The sequence below is a fragment of the Ambystoma mexicanum genome, chromosome 8 (assembly GCF_040938575.1).
Source record: "Ambystoma mexicanum isolate Mex_15411 chromosome 8, UKY_AmexF1_1, whole genome shotgun sequence".
Classification (NCBI taxonomy): Eukaryota; Metazoa; Chordata; class Amphibia; order Caudata; family Ambystomatidae; genus Ambystoma; species Ambystoma mexicanum.
In genome coordinates, this window is record NC_090929.1 from 827,846,011 (window position 1) to 827,866,195 (window position 20,185).

The 20,185-nt window shown below is 44.0% G+C and overlaps 1 protein-coding gene across 4 annotated transcripts in view; it reads right to left on the reverse strand.

Moving 5' to 3' along the window:
- Window positions 1–20,185, reverse strand: part of LOC138472491 (cGMP-dependent protein kinase 2-like) — a 2,724,950-nt gene that overhangs the window by 1,043,102 nt on the left and 1,661,663 nt on the right. The window lies entirely within an intron of this gene.

Genomic DNA, 20,185 nt, shown 5'->3' on the forward strand with positions numbered 1-20,185 from the left:
TTTCTTCCTCTGTCCTAACATCTTTTGTACCCCTCCAATCACGTACCTATATTTCCTCAAGACTGAACTTTACCTGTCATCTTACGGAAGCATTACCATTTTACATTGTTCAGAGCTATATTTTCGGATGGAGTAATGGACAGTTGTGATATAAAACACAAAGTGATTTGGTGAATTTGGTGAATTGTTCCCTAACTCTTATGGTGCTTTCCTTCTTCGTAATGCTGCAAAGCCATAGTTACACTACACTCATCTTCTTTACATGCCTTCACAATGCTTTGAAATAGTATGTTGTGGACGTTTAATGGGTGTCTGTTTCCATTGAGGCTACATTTTGACATACCCCGGAGACTGTAGTTATTACATTTCAGATTGTTTTAGTTTGCAACTAAGTAGACATTTCTTTCACGCAAAAATGTATCAATTTAAGAACAGAGACGTTCAAATCAAATTTCTACATTTGTATTCAATTGTTTAATTATAATCTGACAGGTAAAACGTGACATACTCAGAGATACATCTGAAATTAAGACAATTACTTGAGTCCCTCTATTTAAGATTTTTAAATGTGTAGTTGTATTTTATTTAAATATAAAAACACAGGGAACTTTTTAGGAAGAATCACTCTTGGACCTCCGCGACTTGAGTTCTAATCACCATTTAGGTGGTGTCGCAATGGTGCATGCAGGAAGACCGGAGACACTGAGTTCCCCCACTCCGATTGTAACAATAATCAAAGAAGCTGCACGCATCTGTTTACTGCGCCACAATAAGATTTGAAAGACTTGAAGTTGTTGCCAAAAAATGAAAAAATTATTTATTAATAGCCCTTTGTTTGATGACACGTGTTTCGGCACAATCCCTGTGCCTTCCTCAGATCAGGGCAATGTCTATTTAATGCCACAAAATTGTATAATTCAAGATGTGCAAAATGTCATAACGTGACGATACAGCAAAAACCCCCAAATTGGGGCAACACAAAAAAGAAATTATTATAGAATCAGATGTTTAAACCATTCACATAAACACAAAAGACACACATTGAACATTCATTGTCTGATAAATTAGATCACATCCCGTAACATTACATGAAAGTCATATAGAATTCAAAAACAGCAAATCAAATAAATTTTAAAAAGTTGTGTAAGTAAAAGGCAATTGTAATTAAAACATACCATTCGGTCGTCGAAATTTCAATGGAAGGGGGTGGAAGTGGGGGTGAAGAATAATTGAAAATATAAGGTGGAGAAGCGGATAGGAGAAAAAAGAGAGAAAAAGACATCCAAATTAAACGATATGTACTAAATAAAACTGCGGGGATATGTTCAGTGTATAATCAGAGAAACCCAAGTGGGTAAAAAAAACTTACCCATCTACTTATTTGTCAGCTACACATTAACGTGGTTATCAAATGAGTCCCATCAGACTCTATTCGTCTTCTAGAAAGTAGAGGTAAGACATAAAGGTCTGTTTTGTGCATCAATAAATCTATGTGTACTATGTCATTTCAGCCAATTGATTTAAACAGATATTTAATAACCAGTCCGTGAGTACGGTTACTTTCTAGTACCGTTTAGTTTTAGTGTCGCATTGTTAACCTCTAACCGCCTTTGCGTTCGTTTTCGCGGTGCTCCAGCACGATTATTTCAGGGTGTATTAGATTACCTGAAGTGTGTACATGTTCTTTCAATTATTGTGACCATGCTCTGTCTTAGGTGTTCATGTTGGCGTGTATACAGCCATGAGGGTACGAAAAGAGTAATGCGGTTTCATCCGTGTAGGGGGGGGGCAGAGGGGGGTAATCTATTGCCGTCTGCAGTGCGGACCCTAAGCTGATTGGTGTGCTAAGGGGTGGGCTAGATAGCCCCCTTAAGGCTTACCTGAAAATTTAGGATTCACGCATCACGCGTCGGATTGCCAGGATAGGAGTCGCCATACTGTTTCCTTTGTATATAGGATGTTACTATAGTAATCCTAGTGGTCCTACCTCTATTTCCATCTTGTCACAGCTGTCGGCCATGTTTAAGAGCAAAAAACATTATTGTTGCTAATAAGTACGTACGTTATAGCGAGGATACTTGGGTGCTGCAGGAGTGCGTTCCTATGATACATTGAGAGATCATTTATCTTGTTACATGACTTAATTACAGTGCCTAAATTGATATTCCTGCAACGGAGGTAGTCAATATATACCTTATCCGGATGAGCTCCCAGAGGAGTGTTCACTCCTCCAGAGGCATTCTGGGAGATGTAGTCTCTTACGACTCTGGAATCAGGGCAGCATGCAAATGTCTTGCAAACTATTTCATAACACTGGGTCCGGTGTTCCTCATAAAAAATGTGAGTGTTGCTGGCTTTAAGGGAGGCATTTTATGTTTCTACGTGAGACGTATGCGAAACCATAGTTATAGTGTGTCATAAGGATTTTTTTCCCTAGACAATATTTGAAAAACTATTGTTTGTAGTTATCAGTTTCCATTGTTTGACGCTTACAATCATAGATATAAACATTGTTCCCAATTTACATCGTTACATCATTATTCTTAGTGCAAAATGTTCCCTTGGCGATCGGTTCAATGCAAATCAGGATACGTGAACAGATAAATTGTAAAAGTAAACATGCAATCATCTGCACTTGCAAGAAAATCTACATAGGGAGTACGATTCGTGAACTTCGCTTCAGGATTAGAGAACACCTGGCAGTGATCGGAAGCCAGGACAAGAATCTGCCTCTCGCTGATCATTGGCAGCGCGCACACCAGATGGACAACAAGCAACATATCAAATTCATTGGTTTAAAAAAAGTGACTCTGGGGTGCAGAGGAGGCAACCAGGAACTGCTATTACGCCAGGAGGAGGCCAAACTCATCAATTTCTTCAGATGTGTGGAAACTGGCCTCAACACAGACAATGAAATGTCATACTTTCTATGATTTTTGCAGACTGCTCTTTGCATTGAACAGATCGCCAAGGGAACATTTTGCACTAAGAATAATGATGTAATGATGTAAATTGGGAACAATGTTTATATCTATGATTGTAAGCGTCAAACAATGGAAACTGATAACTACAAACAATATTTTTTCAAATATTATCTAGGGAAAAAAATCCTTATGACACACTATAACTATGGTTTTGCATACGTCTCACGTAGAAACATAAAATGCCTCCCTTAAAGCCAGCAACACTCACATTTTTTATGAGGAACACCGGACCCAGTGTTATGAAATAGTTTTCAAGGCATTTGCATGACTGCCCTGATTCCAGAGCCGTAAGAGACTACATCTCCCAGAATGCCTCTGGAGGAGTGAACACTCCTCTGGGAGCTCATCCGGATAAGGTGTATATTGACTACCTCCGTTGCAGGAATATCAATTGAGACACTGTAATTAAGTCATGGAACGAGATAAATGATCTCTCAATGTATCATAGGAACGCACTCCTGCAAGACCCAAGTATCCTCGCTATAACGTACGTACTTATTAGCAACAATAATGTTTTTTGCTCTTAAACATGGCCGACAGCTGTGACAAGATGGAAATAGAGGTAGGACCACTAGGATTACTATAGTAACATCCTATATACAAAGGAAACAGTATGGCGACTCCTATCCTGGCAATCCGACGCGTGATGCGTGAATCCTAAATTTTCAGGTAAGCCCTAAGGGGGCTATCTAGCCCACCCCTTAGCACACCAATCAGCTTAGGGTCCGCACTGCAGACGGCAATAGATTCTCCCCTATGCCCCCCCTCCCCTACACGGGTGAAACCGCATTACTCTTTTCGTACCCTCATGGCTGTATACACGCCAACATGAACACCTAAGACAGAGCATGGTCACAATAATTTAAAGAACATGTACACACTTCAGGTAATCTAATACACCCTGAAATAATCGTGTTGGAGCACCGCGAAAACGAACGCAAAGGCGGTTAGAGGTTAACAATGCGACACTAAAACTAAACGGTACTAGCATATAACCGTACTCACGGACTGGTTATAAGATATCTGTTTAAATCAATTGGCTGAAATGACATAGTACACATAGATTTATTGATGCACAAAACAGACCTTTATGTCTTAAATCTACTTTTTAGAAGACAAATAGAGTCTGATGGGACTCATTTGATAACCACGTTAATGTGTAGTTGACAAATAAGTAGATGGGTATGTTTTTTGTACCCACTTGGGTTTCTCTGATTATACACTGAACATATCCCTGCAGTTTTATTTAGTACATATCGTTTAATTTGGATGTCTTTTTCTCTCTTTTTTCTCCTATCCGCTTCTCCACCTTATATTTTCAATTATTCTTCACCCCCACTTCCACCCCCTTCCAATGAAATTTCGACGACCGAATGGTATGTTTTAATTACAATTGTCTTTTACTTACACAACTTTTTAAAATTTATTTGATTTGCTATTTTTGAATTCTATATGACTTTCATGTAATGTTACGGGATGTGATCTAATTTATCATACAATGAATGTTCCATTTGTGTCTTTTGTGTTTATGTGAATCGTTTAAACATATGATTCTATAATAATTTATTTTTTGTGTTGCCCCAATTTGGGGGTTTTTGCTGTATCGTCACGTTATGACATTTTGCACATCTTGAATTATACAATTTTGTGGCATCAAATAGACATTGCCCTGATCTGAGGAAGGCACAGGGATTGTGCCGAAACACGTGTCATCAAACAAAGGGCTATTAATAAATATTTTTTTCATTTTTTGGCAACAACTTCAAGTCTTTCAAATCTTATTGTGGCGCAGTAAACAGATGCGTGCAGCTTCTTTGAGTATTTTATTTAAACATTGCATCGCTCTCACTTTCATCTGCAATTTGTGCTAACACTGATGCCATCAATGATATCATAAGTGAAGACCTCAGTGATGTAATCAGTGGTTTAATCAGTGTGTTCTCATTTCAGGTCAATCATAACACAAGTGATGTCAAATGTAGTGTCACGTGCAATGCCATAAATGAGGTCAGTTCTGATGTCATCAGTGTCTTCTAGTTTCCAGTGATATTGAATCTGACATAAGTGATGACCTGAGTGATGTCACATATGATGTCATCAGTGATATCATTTGAGTGCCCAAGGGCTGCACAATGGGCTGATTAGAATATAGTTGACATAACTTCTAACATCTGTGAATTTCAGGGGTTTTGTTGCATTTAACTAGCATCTTAACGTCACTCCATCTTGTGTTTTGTAACTAAATTGAAGTGTTTTGTTGTGTTGACTTTATTTGCTTTAAGTGTTTCTTAACCGACATTCTGTTGCCACTGAAAAAAAAGACTTCAAAGAGGGACTCTAGGGACTGGAAAGTGGCCACACAGGTTTTTGCTCGTTTCCGGACGCATTAAGTGTTTGTCCTTTTCTTTTTTTATCAGTAAAGAATGTATTAAGGAATCACATGTATAACTCAGAATTATGCAGAGTAATTACCATAACATTATGCTGTGCTTTGATAGCTCAACTTTGAATCTACAAGCTTGCAAACTATCACACATATCTTCCATACATGTAATTCCTTTCCTTTCCTGTATACATCCTTCTGGTGTGTTTAACTTTTCTCCCCTTTGCTCTTTTCGTTCCTCTGCTACCCTTTTCTATTGCCTTGAAGATGAAGGTTAGGATTAACTCAATAGGCAATACCACACATAAAACTTTGCGTTGTTGACACTACGGTTTACTGGTGCAGAATAAAAAATAAAAAATAAACTCTTAGCCCAATATAGCGCGAAACCTGACTAACCAAAGAAACCGAAACAATATAAGTAGATTAAAGAGGCATAAATAAAATAGAAACAAGAAGGTGCCACAGGCGTGTTCACCTTCTACAACCCACTAACATAAATTAGTACCCGGCGAGAGTCAAGCAGAATGCAACACGCATTCTGATTGGCTCTCGCCGGGTCCTTACCCGGCCGAGAATCCTTTGATTCTCGGCCGGGACTCCAGCTGCCTTGTCCTCGGCGGGGGGGCGTGGCAGCCCCTCAGCCAATGACTTGGGTAAGCTGGGGACTCAGGTAAGCTTTTTTTTTCTTTCTTCCCTCCCTCCTCCATACCCCACCCCACTTACCGTCTTGCTCCTGCGTACCTGGTGGGGGACGATGGCAGCCTCCAGCAGTGTGGAGACTCTGAGCCTCCACACAGCTGGAGGCTTCCATCGTCCCCTGGCAGGGACGAAGGTACTTTTTTTTTTTTCTTCCCCTCCCTCCCACCCTCTCAACCCCACTTACCTCTGCTTCTTTTTTTTTCGGGAGCGGACGCGCTGGGAACACTTGTGTTCCCAGCGCGTCCGCTCCGAAGGCCACCGTTTTTCCTTTCCCGGTGGCCATTTGCTTGGTGTTTTTTTTTTTTCTGTCCCGAAACGCCGCAGCTTTTCGGGACAGAAAAAAATGCTTTTAGTGCCCTGGTCACGCATATAATGCGGGCCATGGTACTAAAAGCAATATGACCCTCACGGCGGGGGCATTACCGACTCAGGTAATGCCCCGGGGCCTTCGTTAAGGCCCTCGCTTCTCTCAGGCCTATAACTACAGGCCCCGGGGAATTACCTGAGTCGGTAATGCCCCCGCCGCTCGGGTCATATTGCTTAATTAGCACATGGAGAGATCATTATTGAATTCCTCTGAACCAATCAGAATGTTCAGAGAGTAGTCAATAACTACTGGTATTGGTTGCATTCTGAACTTTCTCACTTCCACAAGCAGACAGTGAAACAACAAAGACATTTGTCTGCAAGATATTTTTTTTAAATACACTCCCTCTCTGGCAAGAATTTTTTTATTACTGCAACATTCAAGTGAGAGAAACATCAAAGAGGAAACTAAAACATGGGAAAATGCTTTATCTTTTTTTAAGAGAAATTATTTACTCCGACGTTACACATTATGCACCCGCACATTAAACCTTATTCAATCTTACCACATTTGAAATTTAAATCCTCAACTGTTAAAGACAATCTTGTTATTTAAATACTACAAAATAAAACCATATTTAGGGCCTTCTTCATGGAATAACTTGCACAGGAAATAGTGAACTTGCATGCCAAACTGCATGCAAAATCCTGTTTGTCGATTTATGGAATCGAATGCACTGTACTTTTCCAGGACTACCGTGGAGTTCCGGCAGGCTTGGCATATCTCTGCAAACCATCGAGTGCCTTGCACGAGACACCACGCAGAGCATGGGCGTGGCTTGCACAGGCAGCTGTGAAGGGGGCGGAACACAGAAAATGGGGAAGAACATGTAAAAAAAAGTGGGCATTACAAAGGACGGCCCGCGGGCTGTCCCTCAAATGCCCACAATTGTGCCAAATGATACTTATTCATGGAACCACCCGTGGAGCCTCTCGTCAGAGAAATGGCAGTGCAAATCCTTCGATCTCTATGCAACCCGATGGCAGGGATAAAGGCACTTGCGCATAGGACTTGCATCACAGAGACCCTACACACCGTTTGAAGGGTGTGTGTATTTGCACCAAGGGGAGTACGCAAGGGTAGCTGGTCTGCCTGGCTATGCTTTGTGTGGGGGCGTGTCAGGGGCAATCTGGCATGACTTGCCAATACAGTTACTTGGCACAGTAAATTCCATGAATACACAGTGCGCGCATTTTTTATTCTGTGCGGAGGCTCATGCAGTGTAGCTCTCAGCACGTGGCGATTGTGGGAGAAATGCACACTTTTCCATGAATCGGGCCCTTAATTTACTAACAACGTTGCTCTTTACTTTAGTTCCTATTTGAACGTTTGTTACATCACCACCATCAATACACAACATGTATTTCTATTGCCATTATGTGCAAATGGGCTTATAGACCTCGGGAGAGGTCATTATCGCTTAGGATAATGACCTTTCTTGAACCTATGGCCCTCAGCTTCGCCTTGGACCATAACTTGGTGGCAGGTCATTATCCAGTGATAATTACCCCTCTTCAGCCAATAAGGCTATATTATGTTTCTATATGAGAAAGCTGGTCGTGATCTGAATTTTCTCTAAGGATGGTGAGATGGTGCTTGCAATGTACCGAATCTCCTAACTGTACGTGCACAGGCATACCACCCTTGGTGAACAACTCACATGCTGTGCCGTGATCTTAGCATCACGGTGATGAGCACACACAGCTTTCAGATCGGCGAAGGATGAGGGAGCTTTTCATTTAAGCTGATGGAACTGATTTCACTGAGCAGGAATTGAAACCTGGAGTATGTGATTTACACGGCACGCAAGAAGCAATCAGTCTCAGCGCTCAGATAATCAAGGTATCGTGGCTCTGTAATCAAACGGTCCTTGGGCTAGGTACGTGAAAGGCAAGAATGTCTGCCAGAACACAACATTTGTCCTAAACTGTAAGGAGCCCAGGAAATTGCAAGTTTTGTATCAGTGTGTGCCAATGTTCTCCTGTATTTCACTCCAGCCCCTCTTAATCCCACAACCTGCTTGCGCCTTCGCTAAAAAGTCCTTATAAAAAAGGAATACACGCACACATTCTTTGCCAGTTTACAGAGAAGGATAGCAAAGCCGGTGTGCGGCCCAGAGTAAGTAACCATGATGAAATGTCAATTTGTATGTAAAGGAAGGGAAGCTGAACCGAAAAGTAGTTATTTAGCAATGACTGTCAATGATGAATTACAGGAAATTCCCTTTGCAATTCATTGAACTGATCTGCATTGAAACGTATGGGATATATTTCTGTTAAAAAAATGAAGCTGTCATAAATGATGAGACCTAGCATTGTGTTTACTGCTGCAGACTGGGTTCACGGGTGATAAATCATCTATTGAATGAAGTCAGAATTCCTATTCGGGAACTCATTACGGAGCAGAAAAGGACAGTCATTTTCCTCCCCGAAATTGAGGCATCACACGGCTGGAAGTCATCCATCATGATAGTAGGCATATTATTCTGTTCAGCTCATTGAAATAACTGTGCACTCTGCCATTGATAATCATATGTTACAATTCAAGATAGAGAATAATACCACACCAGACCACACACAGCTTTTCCTCCAGAAGCAATTCACCCTGGTTCTTACAGTTTTTTCCCAACATTAAACCCAGCATCAAACAACTCCTTTTTAGATCCCTTGCATTCATTTTACACACTGACACAGCCACATTCACTCAAAAAACCAAACCCACATTACTCGAAGCCTAGACATGCTGACACAAATATTCACAAACGTAATTTATATTAGCACATGGCCATCATTTCTGACCTCCTCTGAGCCAATACAAATTTTCAGAGTGCAGTAAATAACTACTGATATTGACTGCATTCTGAACATTATGGGCATGATTCATGGAATGGGGATCAGAAATAGTGCAAGATCCGCGCGCTGAGAAGGACCCTGCGTGAGCCATGGCACAGAAAAAATATTGCATGCCATGCATACTCAAGAATTTAAAGACGCATTACTAGCCGTCACGCAAGTAATACGCTGTGCAAGGAACGCCCACAACACACCCCCGAGCACAGCAAAAAGCAGGCAAAAGGACTAACAAGCCACAAGCCTCTACGACAATGCTGGCCCATCATCCAGTACACCTGTGAGAAGGCGCACCTCACCTCGCAAGCCCAGGCTGCACCCCAGCGAAATCGTGAGTCTCACCTCGAAAGCCCAGGTCACACCCCAGAGAAATTGCGTGCTCTCCCTCGCAAGCACAGGCCACACCCATGAGAAATCGCGTGGCCTACCTCGCAAGGCCAGGCTGCACCCGAGGGAAATTTCGTACCTCAACTCGCAAGCCCAGGACGCACCCAAGAGAAAACACGTGCCCCCCTTCGCAAGCCCAGGCCGCGCCCGAGAGAAAACGCGTGCCCTCCGTCACAAAGCCAGGATGCACTCCAGCAAAATTGCTCGCATCACCTCGCAAGCCAAGGCAGCACCCCAGCGTAAACACAGACCCTCCCTCCCAAGGCCAGGCTGCCCCCTCCAGATTGGATACCCCCCAGGCAGCCCAGTCCAGAATGGACACCACCAAGGAATCCCACTCCAGACTGGACACCCCCCCAGGCATCCCACTCCAGACTGGACACCCCTCCAGACTGGAAACCCCCCACCAGGTATCCCACTCCAGATTGGACAGCCCCTCAAGACTGGACACCCCCTCCAGGCATCCCAATCCAGACTGGACACCCCCTCCAGACTGCACACACCCGCCCAGGCATCCCACTCCAGACTGGACCCCCCAGGCATCCCACTCCAAACTGGACACCCCTTCAGACTGGAAACCCCCCACCAGGTATCCCACTCCAGATTGGACAGCCCCTCAAGACTGGACACCCCCTCCAGGCATCCCAATCCAGACTGGACACCCCCTCCAGACTGGACACACCCACCCAGGCATCCCACTCCAGACTCGACCCCCCCAGGCATCCCACTCCAGACTGGACACACCCTCCTGACGGGAAACCCGCCCCAGGCATCCCACTCCAGACTGGACACCCCCCAGGCAGCCCCCTGACAGTCTTCCACAATACCAGTGCTATGCATGTCTGCAGCTTACCTGAACCTCTGTAGTCTGCCAGCTACGTGAAGTGTAACACCAATATGGCAGCCACAAACATAATCAACTGGAAGCACCGGAGATACATACAGGATTGGAGCATCTGCTGAAACACCCCTCAAGACTTTAACCAGTCCACCCCATACACATGTGACAAGTGAATGCAATGGCAAGTGGCATGTGCATGTTGGCTATGGCACATTGCCAAGGCATCAAAGCACACTAATTGAATGTGTGCCCAAGACAGAAGTAAGCATACTAATAAAAATGAATGATACACAAACAATGCCCATGTACATCACTGCCTGAGCATCAGTGACCTGCGTCAAATTACCCGACAGGGAACAATAACATGACAGGGCCATGCATGGGTGGGTGATGGGAGGGCAGTCACAGAGACCGGAGAATCGTGATGCCACTCTGAAATAGCAAGCTTAGCTCACTACTGCATTCCAGTGTCCGAGGTGGAGCAGCACATGAGAGAAGGCAGTGTGTGACTGCACATGCTGGTAGGCGTGTCTGCATTACTAGGACTATGGCACACCTCCACAGTGAGCCACCTACCTCCACCCCAACCACACTGATGACAACACACAGTGTGCTGCACAGCTAAAAGAAAACTAATAACATGCAGTGCAGACACAGCCATCTGATGGACCCACAAACCACATGTCAGGCACATGTGCATCCTTCCAGCTGCAACCATCACAGCAACAGCAACACACATGCATGCACGCCATAAAACAAATAACTTGCAATGACGAGATACACTGGCTGAAAAGTAAAGTATCAAAGTTGCAAACACACAAATGAACTGCATGAAGCGTGGAATGTAACCAAATCAAATATGTATTGCATAGAAATATTTACAATAAAAATGGGGAAGGAAATTGAAAGCAGTCCAGGGGAAAAAAGAAAAGAAATAACACCCCTATGCCTAACTAAACGTATACATGAAAATCTGGGAAGGAAAAGCGGGCAAGTCTGGGGAAAACCATAAATAAAAAAGGCAAACTTACATCAAAATAACTATTTACATAGGCAGCAGTCTAGTCCTCCTTCCAGATCTTTATCAGCCTTTCCACCTGTGTTGGGTCCCATGCCACTTCTCCTCCCTGTCTCCCCCCTCAGCTGGGCCTCTGTTCTTGCCTGGAGAGCTGGCAGATTGCAGCATATGTGTCCCTATCACCTCCTATCCTACCTGCAAGTTGCCTACAGGATGGCAGCCTGCCTCCTTGCATGACGCTGCGTAATCCCAGCCCTGGCCATCACCACTCCTGCTTCCTGTTCCCGATGCCTCTCTGCCACGATCTGCCCATCATTACAACTGAACACAGAAGACAATTTGTGCCTGAGGCGTGGCCCCTGCTTCACTCTTGCCCCCTGCCGCCTTTGGATGGTCTGCCCTATGAAAGATTGCCTCCTCCTTATTTCCCACTGCTGCTCCAGTGCCAGGTGCCTGCTACTTTTGTACGTCCTCCGGGCTGATGATGATGATGATGCCTTGGGGCATACGGCACCTGCACTGCTCATGGGTGCCTGTTGTCCCTCCATTGCCTATGCCCATGTCGGTGACTGGGTAGGCACAGTGGCCACCTCAGCTGCTGTGCCTTGGACTCCCAACATGTGCAGGTATGTGATCTACACCAGACGGGGCATTGGTGGTGGGACTGGTGTGCTGGTACCTGGGCTGTAAGGCACCCTGGAGGATGACTGGCGCACAGAGGAGGAAATTGAGGAGGTGGTCAAAACGGGGAATATTCCATGGAGTACAACACGGCACCAGCATGTTATGAGCCATGATACGAGGCGGTACGTGCAAGTAGACTATGAGTAGCCTGAAGATCATCAAGAATAACACCTGTCCACCTTGTCAATACGGCCAGCAGGGGTAGCACAAAATCCTGGATGCACACATCACATGGTAATGGTGTGTCAGTCTGGGTGGACACACCAGCCGACAATGGTGGATGGGTCTAGATGGAGGCATCCCGCCAGGCGCACACTGCTGAATTCGATGGCCCAGGGACCAGATTTTTCACAGGCACCTCCACGGTGGCCTGCACAGCCTCATTCCCCTGGACCAGGAATGCAGTACGCATGCCCACGTCAACACCCCCCATCTGACCCCATGGGCTGTGTTTCAACAACCACCTCCTCCACCTCCCCCTCCGCCAACCTGGATGACTCTGGGGCATCTTCTGCCATGGATGACTGTTAGGCAGAATTACATTCAGTACACTTTGGGAACACTGCAAAAAATTAGCGGGTCTGAGGTGAAAAGGGCAAGGACAATTCCCTCCTTGTCATCCCTCCATGTCTCTATGCCTTTTTCTTTGCTCGAAGTGTGCTTTCGTGCTTCGCCTTTTATCCCTGTGGGGAAGGGAAAGGGTCCTCAGATGTGCGTAGTTTTTGTCAATTGCCTGACTCTGCCTGACCCTTGTGTTGGGACATGTCAGGTAAACGGCTCGGGTGTTAGTCCATTGTCTGTCACAGTGTAGGAAAGTGTTTGTGTTGGAAAAGGGTGGGGGTAGAATTTCTGGATATCCCACGGGGTAGGATGGGGAAAAGGTGTCACAGGGAAGGGGGTACCACATCTCACCTGTCGGTGTTCCACTTCCACTCCCTGAGGATCCCTCATCCAGGTGATCCTCACACACTGGTCCACCCCCAGAAACTGGATGCAATAGCGATGGCCATGTTCCGGCCACCTGAATGACAGATCCCCGGGGACTAGCGTATGAGACACCTTCAGGTTTCTTATAGTGGAGATTAATGTTATCCAGGTCTCATTAATAAACATGGCGTCCAAGTCATGTATTGTGATGTAGGTTTTCCTCCTTACAAGAAATGTACACGCAGGAAGGTCCTGTACCTTGTTGCAATTGAGTTTTCTAGAATGCTGCTGAAAATCTAACATGTCATGAAAAGACTTTATTTAAGCGCATGCCACTAAAAGTATATGAATATACAGCAAATAATCAGCATAAAAAAGATTACAAATATAAAAGACTAAATATATTTTAAAAAGTTAAAAAGGAAACATCAATTAATTATAAAATGTTGTGGTCATACAGACATGCACATGGACTAATCTTTCAGCAGCAAAGTCAAAAGTATTCAATTTGAACAAGAACCGAGGGACATCAATCCATGATGCATAATGCCCAACTTGTGCAGCTTATTTAAACGATAATAATAATAAAAAGTAAAAACAGCATGTATTCAAAGTGTGATGTGCAAACAAGAGACGAAATCATCAATTACAGACAAGTTCAAATCAGTTAAAAAACATTTCCTAGGTACCTAAGCCTACTGAATATAACAGGTGAACGCAAACACAGTAGTTAGACAACACTACTGCCTCATGTACATGCCGAACATTACATTTCTTCAAATCTGGTTTCAAATACCTTTTCCTGAGTACAATATAGTAGGGACAAATGAACATAAAATGCACAATATCTTCTCTTTCAGCTGGGTGTACATGGCAATTCTCAGTTCCAGCCACACACCGTTTAAGTAAAAGTGAGTTTAGAGTTAACAGTACCAGTCTATGTCTCATGTACACCGATCTTACCAACGGTACATTAATATGGTCCGAGTAACATTCCTTCCCTAATGCAGGTTTACATTGAGGATATTCCAAGGCTTGGGCTGATGAACTAAATTAAGCTGGCATTTTCTCTTTGACCTTACCAAATATACTTCCTGAATCAGGGACTTTGTCCGGGAGTTGATAGTAACACGGTACATCCTGACATGGTCCAACTTCAGGCTAATAAACTCTGCTCTAACGTGTTTGCGCCAGTATATGTTTCTCCCACCAGTTTGTAACCAAACCTCAACCAAGGATTCCCAATATTAAGACAGCTCTAGGGTTGCCCAGAGTCGTGCCCAATAAATAGTTTGTCTGCTAGCCAATGTATCAGCTATATGTGATTGCCCAATTTCAATATGCAAAGCCATGTTCAAAGTGCTCTTTGGTAGCCATATTATATTTTTCGAGACGGTAGTCTGAATAACCTGTACCCTAGTGCAGTTGGTTTACCCCCAGATATCAGCCCCATATACTGCTGCAGCCTCCGCTTGCATATTGTACAATTCAAGTGTTGCATGTTGTACAATTCAAGTGTAGGGGATCCTGCACCACTACCAAAGGAGCATGTCATTTTAAGTACAGTATTGCTTGTTCGATCGAGTGTCATCACTGCGTCCTCTTCTTGGGCTGTCCAAGTGCCTCTCGCTGAAAACCTAGTCCCCAGAAAATCAAAGGCATCCACTTAGTCTATTTCATGCCCCTATCCTTACACATAGTTTCAAATTCTTTTTTGTATTAGAAGTTGTTAATCCTAAAACTGCTGTCACCACAATCCTTGAAAACAATGTCCACCTGTTTGTGGAGAATACAAGGAGTTTTGGAAATCAAGATTGAATTGTCTGCAAAAAGAAGAAGGGGGACGAAACCACAGCACAGCATGGCTGCATCAGTCTCCTCCTGTACAAGTCTAATAATTAATTTGCGTATGTATGTCAAGAATAGTGTGGGGGAAAGAACACAGCCTGCACAAAATCCAAGGATAATTCCAATTAGGCGAGTAGTGTCCCCTGCTAGGTTGCATAAGATTTTCCCAGTCTTGTTTATGTATAGGCTCATAATGGAACATAGCAGCACAAGAGGGATGCCTTGATCAGTGAGTTGATTACACATAACTCCCTCAGATGCGGCTTTGAGGTAGATAAAAATAATGTAAAGAGTCATTTTCCACAAAGCTACATATGATGATGAATTAAAAAAGAGTCTAAATAATTGGTCCACTGTATTCAAACCAGGTTGGAACCCAGCTTGGATATGACCAATTGCTGACGCACCCTTCAGCCATGAGAATAGATGGGACAAGAGCACTTGAGCAAAGATGTTTCCAGTCGCATTCAGCAATGATATTGGTTTATAATTTTCTGGATTTTCCCTACCCCTCCTTCTTATAAATGGGGACTATTATGGTTCAGTCCACACACTAGGTACTCTCCCTAATTCAATTGCTGCATTAAAAATCATATAGAAAATTGGTGTCCAGCTATCTAGTTCATGCTTGAAGAGATCTACTGGTACTAGGTCAGGACCCGGTGCTTTCCCCTGCCTTCTGTGAAATAATTACATCCTTGACGTCCTTAAGGGTCATTTGTAAATAAATGGCTGAGGATATCAAGCCCTCACGAATGATGTAGTATGCAGTGGCTCATTGGTGTTCTGTGTGTGAAGCATTAAAATGGATAAAATGTGATAGCCAGATGTCTTCTGGAATGCAAAAATCTATTGTGCTGGATTTCACAAATGAAATGCTGCCACCTTATTAAAAAAAAAACAGTGCTGTCCTTGTTGCTTTCAGACACCAATTATTACTACCATTCCTTCTCCTTGAATTCACTCTTCTTTTTAACCTCCAGTTTTTTAAAAGAGGCTCGCAGCTCTCTCAATCTAATGTTGTCTATCCTTTCCAGGTTTTTTATTTTCCTTAGTAGATCAGATTTAGCCTGACGACATTCTCTATCCTAGTACTTGGTTTGACTTATAGTTGTTGCTTGTACTAACTAACTTGGTTTCCTAAGAAAAGGAATAATAGTCATAATCTTGATTTCATACATGCAAATGAGCTCTTCGCTACTTAAGTTATTTGAGAATAGCGATTCCAATGAGGTATATATTTGAGGTTTTTATCTTTTGGTTAAAGTTTCGTCCCATTTTTACTCTTTTCCTGGCATTCCCACCAATCGCTATAGGATTGGCAATATGTACTGGGGGAACTTTGAGTGTTTATTTTTATTATTTGTGCGATCTGTGGCCTATGGTCACTTTAGGTAGGATCTTTGTTTCATTAGGCGCCAATCTTTAGCAGTGATATAAAAACAATCTATATGGGATGGCATAGGGCTGGTTACGAACATTGGGTTTGCTAGTCAATCACCCATTGTCTTATCATTACAGGCCCTGAACTCAAGGTTCACCATTATGTGTGCAATCTCTAATGCAGACCTATGTGTGGTTGCTGGGGGATTAGCCATTAGTTCTGGTATGTCCAAAGCCATGTCCTGCTAATCAAATATCCTCATTAGGTCTCTTAGTAGCTCAAGCTGTGCAATAACATCACTGACTAACAAGACTATTGATTCTCTATGCAAACTCTATGATAGTGAATTAAGTCTGGAGCATACTAGATGGATATCAGTAACTGTGTTTGGAGCATTGTGTCTATTGTAAATGTTAAAAAGAAGATGTGTTTAACAGTGTTAATACATATATGAATGTATATGGATGTAATCAGTGTTTTGGAATTCTGCTCTCATCTCATTATGTAAGCATGAGTCGATCCAGGTCACTAAGCCACCATAGGGACACCACTTTGGGCTTATTTTGGCCAAAGTTGTATAAGTGGTGAAACCCTTCAGGTTGCTTGACCTACACCCCTCCTTGATAGTTCTAGAGGAGCTGGGAAGAAACTGTTCGGAGGAGACTTTCGTAGAGCAAACTGTCTTGGTGACCTCATCTGATGCTATGGTTGAGAAGGAGGAGAGTAGGGGGAAGGAGAGAGGGGGCCAAAGAAGGTCTGGGTAGAGGCAGAGGAGGGAGGGAGTGGAGGCGAGATAGGACAGGATGTCCTGAGTTTTGATTGTGAAATGGGGGACCAAAGCCACACAGAGGGCCTGTAAAGGAATAGGAGAAGTGGAAAGTGCAGTAGGATTGGCAAGTTCCTTACAGATTTTGAAAAGATCAGCTGTGTTGTTTATGGCCCAGAGATGCAGGCTTCGATATAGGCCCACTTCTTGGAGCGGATAGAGAATCTGTATTGTCTTTGGAGCAGGCGACAGGCTAGTTTGTCAGAGGATGTGCTAGAAGCCAACCACTTTCATTCCGCAACTTTGCACTTGTGTTTCAATGAGGCTAGGTCAGAATCATACCAACTATTGCACTTAAAAGCAGGCTTCATGTGGATCCTCATGGCAGTGGCAAGGATACCAAGGGTGATGGAGATGGAGAGGTGAAGGTTAGTTAGGGCTGAGTCAGTGTGAGAGTCAATAGCAGGAGTGGGCGGAAATGAAGGAGGCGGCAAAAGCAGCTATTGGCACTCGCTTCATCAGTCAAATAGCAAAGAAGGAGACTGGCAGTGCGGGTAGAGGCTTAGATGGAGGGCCAAGGAGCTACAGATGGGAGGGGAGGAGAGCATGGTCAGACCAAAAGAGGGGAGTAGTGAAAGGGTTAGAGAAGGAGATATCAGCTGAGATGAGCACATACAAAGTATGCCCGGCTGAGTGGAATGGACCACGGGGGAAGAATGGTGAGTGAAAGATAGTCATAGAGTTTGCGGGAAAGTAAAAAGGCTGCATCAGGAGAGTAAAGATGAATATTAAAGTCACTGAGGACGAAAAGCTTAGAGGGAGAGGTCAGAAGAGAAGAGGCAAGTTTGGCCCAATCCAAACAGAAGAGTAAGATCGGCCCAGGGGTCCTGTAGATTGTTGCAAGAGTGAGGGAGAGGATAGGAGAGATGCAATGATTGCAGACAAGACATTCAAAGGAAGAGTAGGATTGGGTGGTATGATGCAAGCAGGAACCCAACCAGGGAAGACCAGGGCCACTCCGCCTCTAGACCGGTTAGACATGGGCTTGGAGAGGATCTTGTAGCCCTCATGAAGGAGAGTGTCAATAGCAGTGACAGAACTGGCATTGACCTATGTCTCATTGAGAGTGAGTAGATCAAGGTCAAAGTCTTCAAGGAGGTGACAGGTGTCAGAGGAGTGTTTGACAGCAGAGCGAGAGTGGAAGGCAGCTAAGTGAAGCTGGTGGCCACCTTTAAAGGTCTTCCGAGGCCGGGAATAGGGATGAGGTACACCCGTTGGTGGGTCAAAGAGGCAGAGAGGCCAGAGGAGTGGCAGATGGAGGGGTGGCAGGAGAAATGAGGAACTTAATGACAGATGGAAGATGCCTGTCAAGAAGGAGGAGATTGGGCTGAGAGCCCTGGGTCATGATAGTGCCATTGTGGTAGACATTAATGTTGCACCTAGATGATAGGAATTGTGCCAAGAGAACTTCCCATCTGGTTCCAGCATTAATGGGTGAGGAAGAAAAAGAGGAGAGGATAGAGACCATATGGGGAGTCCATAGGTCAGTAAAGGGGACCGTAAAGTGGATTTCAGTGATAATCTAGCTGGAGGAAGCATTGCCGTGGGTGTCAGCAATGGGGAATCCTTGGTTGGAGACCAGGAGTTATTTCTTACATTTTTTCTCCTTCCAGGCTTCGAGAGAGAGGTAGGCAAGGTGATACAGAAGCAGTTAGAGTAGTTAGGAGAGATAGAGAGCACCATAGTTGCATGGGTGGGGAAGAGCAGAAGAGGAATTGCACAATGCACCAAGAACTCACCAGGTGGCCTATCAGCAAATCAGGAGAAGATGCATCAAATAAGACAATGAACAATAAATCAATGGTGTAGTGGGGAAGGCCTAGTTTACACCAGGAAACACAGAGCAATTGCCGGCACACAAAAGGTATGACTTTTCAAGAGAGGGAGAGAACAAATGTGGGGGCAAAGCAAGTAGAGTGAGCAATTAGGAAAAAACATTCAGAGTAGAGCTAAAAGGCCTTGCAGTTACATACAGCAGTATATTACAATAGTATTCCAATTTGAGGCTCACAAATGGGCAGAAAGCCTACAATTAGAGCACCACCAGTGGAATTAGAAGCATCCAGGTTAGACTTTCAGAGGATACAGGTCAAATGGCAGTATTTGAACAAAGGCCGCAGGTTAAAAACAGCTAGATTTGATTTTCAAAATAACGGGTAAAATGCCAGTATTTGAACGAGGACAGCTGATTTAGAGCAGACCAAGTAGACTATCTAGAATTAAAATGAGGATTTTCAGAATTAAACACAGCAAAAACATTGTTGGGCAGCACACCAGTAGGATTTTTGTTGGTCTCAGTAACAAGTTACAAGTGACATGCTGTGAATAGGCTGGTTGCAAGCAATTGCAGAGATTGGCATTGCAGCTGTGGAAATGCATGGGATGATAAAATCAGGTAGAGTAGTGTTTGGGCTTAGTAGTAGATTTGGTGCAGGCCGATGTGCACATACAGTGAGGGTAGTCCAAAACAAAAGGTAGTTAGTGTAGAATGGTAAATAAGAAACAGGGTAAGTGATAGGAAGTTGGTGGATCCGGAAGGTTAGTGGCACTAAAAATATGCACTCATTTGCAATGAGACATAAGCAATGGTGCTCAGAGGCAGGTGGGGAGGGCCAGACAATATAGCCAAGCTGATGGAAATAGAAGAGCTGAAACAGTAGGTCTGGAAGAGTCTGAGGCACCAAGCCGAGGCACTTACCTTTCCGGAAGTTGCAGGAGGGGTGAGAATCTACGGTGGTAATAACCACAAGGAGCAGCAAGGGAGCAGACTGGACTCAGGGGAAAAATGGGGGATACAGAATTTGGCGCAGCATCTCAGCCATGGCTGCACAGGCCAGACAGGAATGTAAATGGTCTTTAAGAGTGGGCTTTGAGCTCAATAAGGTGAGGGGAGCCAATCAAAATAATGTAGGGCGGGCTCCGGGACACTCAGGCACAGCAACTCCATCTCGATAATGGTGGCGCCCATCTTTGCAGAGAAAACGA